This window comes from Oryx dammah, unplaced genomic scaffold (assembly GCF_014754425.2).
Source record: "Oryx dammah isolate SB20612 unplaced genomic scaffold, SCBI_Odam_1.1 HiC_scaffold_1, whole genome shotgun sequence".
Taxonomy (NCBI): domain Eukaryota; kingdom Metazoa; phylum Chordata; class Mammalia; order Artiodactyla; family Bovidae; genus Oryx; species Oryx dammah.
Genome location: NW_024070185.1, coordinates 109063917 through 109070491, shown reverse-complemented (window position 1 = coordinate 109070491; position 6575 = coordinate 109063917).

The window sequence follows — 6575 nt, the reverse complement described above, 5'->3', positions numbered from 1 at the left end:
TACGGTCACCGCACCCGGGCCACCCAGACTCCCCCGACCTCGTACGGGCCATACCCTTTGTCACAGTTGCAAACTCCCTCTTGCCATGTGAGGTGACGTGGACACAGGTTTTCTTCTGGTCCAAGGAGCAGACATTGGGAGGGGCCTTCTGCCCACTGAGGGTGGATGGGCTGCACCGGCACTCGGGCCCGCCATGTGTCTGTGACTGAGACCAGCCACGGGCACCGGTGTCTCTGTCTCCCCATCACCAGATTCCCTTCTGGCGGTGGACGGGACCCCCCCCCCGGCGGTGGGAGGTGTGTGTTCACGGTCCCCTTTACTGGACCGCGCCCTGGCAGTGGGAGGTGTGTGTTCACGAGTCCCCATCACCGGACTCAGACCCAGTCCACGAGGGAGTCTCCTGTGGGCACAGTCCCCAGGCGAGACGAGGTGCCCCCTGCCCGTTTCCGTGGGATCTCGGCCCGCTTCACGTTTGCTCCGTCAATGCCCACCTACAGCCCCCGACATGAAGACCTTTCTGCATCCCCCATGCTCAGCCCCGCCCACTTCATCCCACCCACTCTTCTCCCAGCGCAGTCTTTGAAGGCAGGAGGATCAGTTCAGTGTCTCATCCTCAGCGCCCAGCGGTGCCCAGCTGGCTGTCAGAAGAAGCTCTGGGGGTGGATGGCTGATGCGACAGACAGACTGATGACTGGGTGCTTGAGGCCCATGGGCAGGAAGGGGCCAGGGTCTGAGCGGCCTGGGAGGCCCCGCGCTGGCCTTCCAGAACTGGAATTGTTGCACAAAAGCAGCCAATTGTGGCTCCATGTTGGAACTGTTTTTTGGCTTGCTTTTGTTATTATAATCATACAGAATGGCCTGCCTCAGACAACCCTGCCTCTCCGCCTGACTGTTAAACCAAAGTGCCTTCGTTCAGAGCCTTTTCCACCTGTGGATGGCAGGGAGGAAGAAATGAACACACCCCCTGGCTGAGGCTCGCCATTCAGGCAGACGTGTGCAAGGCTGACGGCCTTCTTACTCTGCTTCCTCATCTCCCCACATCTCTGATCTGTAAAAGAGCCTGGCATCCAGACCCTGCTAAGATTTTTGGTGCTTGCCTGCGTCTTCTCGGTCAGCTGGCTTTCCAAATAAAGTCGTTTTCCCAGCCTCATGCAGCCAGCAGAGCAAGCTTGGACTTGGTAACAGAATGAGGCTGGTGGGTGGGTTCTGTGCTCTCACACTCAGATGTGGCTGAGGATCTCATGCGGGGCGGGGCTTGGTGGTGGTGGGGTCCTCAGCTCCCAGGAGGTGTGACCAGGTGGCTGTGCAGCAGGAGAGCAAAGTATGGGTAGAGAGCGGGCCCGAGCCTGGGGTGCAGGCGTCTGTGCAGGGACACCTGGTGGCCGCGGCGGGCAGCTGCCCTCGGCTCGCCGGTGACCTCCCAGTGGCCTCACGTCTGACAAGCCCTGAGCGAGGAGCACTGGCTTTGGAGGCTGCAGGGGACGGTCCGAGCTCCCTCCCCAGGCCTAGACCGAGCGGGGCTGAATGTGCATGGCATCCATGGGGAACGTGGGGACAGACACGGCCACCTTGTAAGAAGCTCATGGGTGTTAGAGCCTGTGTCATGGTCTGAGCGCCGTGCCTGGCGCCTAGTAGGTCTCCAACTTCAGGGGTGCCTAGTAGGTCTTTAATTCTGAGACACCTAGGAAGTCTCCAACTGCAGGGGTGCCTATTAGGTCTTCAACTGCAGGGCTGCCTAGTAGGTCTTCAATTGCAGAGGCACCTGGTAGGTCTTCAATTGCAGAGGCGCCTAGTAGGTCTCCAACTTCAGGGGTGCCTAGTAGGTCTTTAATTCTGAGACACCTAGGAAGTCTCCAATTGCAGGGGTGCCTAGTAGGTCTTCGACTGCAGAGGCACCTAATAGGTCTCTAACTTCAGGGGCACCTAGTAGGTCTCCAACTGTAGGGGCACCTACTGGGTCTCCAACTGCAGGAAGCCCACGGGCAGCTCTGAAGTGTTAGCTCTGGCTTTCCTGCATTGGTGGGAGGTTGTTAAAGACTTCCAAGACTCACTGAAAATCAACATTACACCCAAAGTCATTCGTGAAAAAGGCAGGAAAATAACAAGTGTCCTCCTATAACATGCAGCAATGAGCTTTGCGTCCACACACCTCCATCTTGACTAGAACCTTCTACAGTGACGGAAATCTCTCTTCTGGCTGTTCAGATGACACCTGGCTTCTGAGCATTGAGCTTTAGATTTCATTCGCTTCAAATTCAAATGGTTCAAATAGCAGATAGTTACCATCTCATCACAACCGCAGCACGCACAGACAGCGCACCAGCATCAACCCTTGTGTGCTCAGAACCCAGGACTGAGTGACTTGCCTGAGCGAAGGGCTGGATGTTTTGTCTAAACACAGGATCATGGGAAAAGCTGTGAGTGTCTGAAGAGAAGACAGGGGGCTGGATTTCATACCCCCACCTCTGCCCCTGCTATTTCTATTGAACTGAGTTGGGAGTTTCATTTTCCTCTGAGATTTCTCTCTGTCCTGGCTCCTCTGCAGCATTTCACAAAGATCTGTTTTTCATTTATTTCAGTGCCACACATTTTAAACACACTTGAGTAGCGAAGTCTTACCTGTTCATGGAGTTTGCCAAGAGGATGATAAAGCCTTAGGTCACCAGGTCTTGGAGTGGCTGTAAGGTCACCACGTGACGCCTCAGTTCTAGCGAAGCGTGCAGGATCAGGAAACGGGCAGACCTGGCCTCCAGCGAAGGCTAAGGAAGACGCCTCGGAGAATTTCTGCCCCAAGCCAAGGTTATTCTGCCAATTAAAACAGATGTTTCCAAATGCCAGAGAAAAGCAGAAGTCAGCCTTGGAAACTTCCAGCTGTTTTTGAAGTGCCCTTTGATGAATATATATATATATGTATGTATGTATTGTAATGAACTCGAGGAAAGTGTGCTCACCCAGTTTGAGAAACAGGCCATGTTAAAAGATCTGGCTTGGTGGCCCCGGACGCTGCCTGTATCGCGCAGATGAACGACGGTTGGCTTCGGCGGCTTTACCTGTTAGCTGTAGAGGGTGTTGACCAATGTGCAACCAAGAAGGACTTTTTATGTATTTAGTTTCCAAACGGAAACATTCATTTCCAGAAGGGAGCATTCTTTTTTTTTTTTTTTTAATTTTTATGTTACATTAGAGCATAGTTGGTGAACAATGTTGTGTTAGGGAGTGTTCCTTTTTTTAAAACAAGTGCTGTGCTGCAGTGTTTATTGTCTAAACGGAGTGCCAGTTTTCAGGGGTGGGGCTGGAAGAACCTGAAGTGGTGACATCAGTATCTAGAAAAAAAGTGTAAAATTTTTTTTCCCTTAATCTCTTTCTCCCTTGAATTTGCAGCCTCTGGTCGATGCGTGTCATACCAACTGTTTGTGTAGTCTGAGGCACATCAAAGCAAAAGATAAAAGACGGCTAAGATGAAAAAGAACGCTCTCCATCCTCCACAGCTCTCTGGGAGGCAGGGAGGCAGAGCGATGCCTGCTCCGCGTGGGTCGGGCCTGTGTTGCCATGACGCCGGGCTCCTCCCATCCAGTGGGGTACCAGGCAGGGAACCCTGCATCCCTGATTCAGGCAAACGTGTGGATGCTCTATCCTGGGGTGGCTCGAGCTCACTGCAACCCACTGAGAAACAAAGCCAAGCCTGTTTGAAACAATGGGTGACTCACGTGTTCCGTGATTAGCTAAGGAAACGAAATACTCACAAGTCTTTGTTGAGTGTGCACGACGGCCCTGGCCCTGTGGGTTTTGTTCGAGACGCGGGACACGGACTGGGTTGTCGTGGTGGCGGTGGCCGGGGGACACCTGATCGACCCACCGGGTCTGGGACGGGTCCGCCCCCGGCCCGGCCTTGCCCCGTCCCTCTGAGCCCCCACCACCCTGAGCGGCCAGCGGAGCTGAGCAGAGCCGAGTGTGTGAGCTCTGACAGCTGCCCAGGGCGTGGCAGGGACGCTCCGGGAAGAAGCGTCTCGTCAGCGGCCGCGAGGGCGCGCCTGCCGGGTGGCCTAGTGTCGCCTGTCCTTTGGCGTTAAAGGTTTGGAGACTGCGTGTGTGTGTGCACGTGTGTGTGCGCGTGTGTGTGTGCGTGTGTGTGTGTGGACATGGGTGGGCTGCCCGCTATTATCTTCTCCAGCCAGTAAATGTCCTGAGTGGATAGAAAGTTCTCTGTACTGGGCAACCTGGGAGTCATGCACGGCTATTGGGCACTCAGAATGTGGCCAGTACAAGAGGAACTGTACTGTAATTTTATTTTATTCACCTTTATTCACTTGTAATTCTTTAAAAGTCGCTGTAATTCTTGTAATTCAATTGTAATTCTTTAAAATTACATTTTATTCACTTGTGATTCTTTAAAATTTGCTGAAGAGCCACCTGTGGCCAGGCCTTCCAGGCTGCCCCATGCAGGTCTGGACCAGCGGGCTTCTCCAGCCCCCAGGCCTGGATCCCACCTGGCCACGTGCTCTCTGTCGCTCCATCTCCTTGGTGCCCAGCTCGCCTGTCCCTCCTAAAGGGGCCCCAGGAGGACACCTCCTGTCTCTGCATCTCCTGCTATGTCTGCCCTCCACTGTGACCCCTGGAGAGCAGGGGTCAGGGGTCAGTCCGACGCGTGGCCGCGGGCCTGGCCACCGCAGAAGCTTCAGCCACAGGCACTGTATGAGCCTAACACTAATGGGTGAGCATCCCTTCCGAGACTGATGCGGGCTAAGAGCTCTCAAATATCCATCATGTCAGGACATGTCTGGGTTGGAAATAGGGTTCCCTCCCCAGCTGTGGTTTGGACAGTTCACTCAGCCTCTCAAAGAGGCATTTTGTTTGTAAGATGTGAATACCAAACTCACAGGGTTGTTCTGAAGATTAAAATGAGATAAAATAAATGAACTGTGTAGGACGCTATTGTAGACTCAAATAAATGTCAGGAAATAAATGTCCTGTTTTCTTCTGCACCTGGTCATCCTTAGGAAGATTTTAGTCCATTTGAGGAATCAGTATTTTAACACACAAATCAAGAAAGCATCATTCACTCATTCATTTATTCATCAAGTATCTGTCAAGCATCTTGTATGGAACATTGCAGGGCAGTGTTCCAAGCCCTGCAGACACACCAGTGGGCAAAAAAAAAAAAAAAAAAATCAGTGTCCTCATCTGTTGTTCGGGTGCTCAGTTGGGTCCGACTCTGCGATCCCGTGGACTGTAGCACACCAGGATTTCCTGTCCTTCAGCATCTCCCAGAGTTCACTCAAACCCATGTCCATGGAGTCGGGGATGCCATCCAGCCATCTCATCCTCTGTCGTCCCCTTCTCCTCCTGCCCTCAGTCTTCCCCAGCATCAGGGTCTTGTCTAATGAGTTGGCTCTTGAGTGTCCTCATGGAGCGTAGCACATCTAATCAGGAAGGAAGATAATAAAACCCACGAGCAGGTGACTCCCACAGAGGTCTGTGTGCTGTGGAGACAAAGACAGATGGGGCGGGGGTGTTGGCAGTGCTGGGGTGGGGGTGTGGGTGGAGACACCACCGCACTGCGGGAGCCGTTTGCACCGAGAAGGTGACAGTCCCGCCGGGCCTTGAGCAGAGGTAGCGGGTGAGCTGCACAGGTGCCCGGGAAGAACTTCCTGGCAGAGGGAACAGACGTCTCCCAGCCCCAGAGGCAGGACGCCTCTGGCGCCGTGGACGAGGAGGGTGCTCTGTCCTCTGTTTTCTGGGCCCACCTCCACCAGGGTCTAGCGCCCAGCTGCTCGATATGTGTGTGTTCCTAATATATATAATTTATCGAAGTATAGTTGACAAAATGTTATAGGTGCATAGCAAGGGAATTCAGTTATACATATACACATACATTTCAGATTATTTTCCATTATTACAAAATATTGACTAGAGTTTCCTGTGCTATACTCTAAACCTTTGTTGCTTGTATATCTTTTTTTTTAAATTAGAAATCTATCATTCTATTCATACTAAGTCAAACACGTGGAATCAAAACACGTTTTGTATTTTACAGTGAGATTGTTTTCTAGTGTCTCAAAGTAGCCTTTCTGTAAAGGCTATTTTCCAAATACTTTACTCAGGCTGACTTATTTTGGGCCGCGCTGTCTTCTTTGCCGCTTGGGCTTCTCTCTAGCTGTGCCGAGCCGGAGCCTCTCACTGCAGTGACTTCTCCCGAGGATCACAGCGGTAGGCAGTGTGGTCTCCGTATTTGCGGCTCCTGGGTCCGAGAGCGCAGGCGCAGTAGTTTTGGCGCGCGGGCTGAGTTGCCCCTCGGCGCGTGGAATCTTCCTGGACCAGGGACTGAACCTGTGTTTCCTGCACTTGCAGCGGATTCTTTACCACTGAGTCACCAGGGAAGCTCAGTATGTGTTTTTTTGAATGTACCTCAAAACTCTTCAAGGCAAATTGTTCTTTTCTACATTGAAGCACTTCTTCCTCTTTGAATAGTGAAATTTAGCATTTTGTGGCTGCAGAATTTGTGTATTTTCTTCTTAGATGGTTCACACAGGGGTCGTGCTCTAGTAAACTCCCACTGCAGTTTTGTGCAAAGTTGC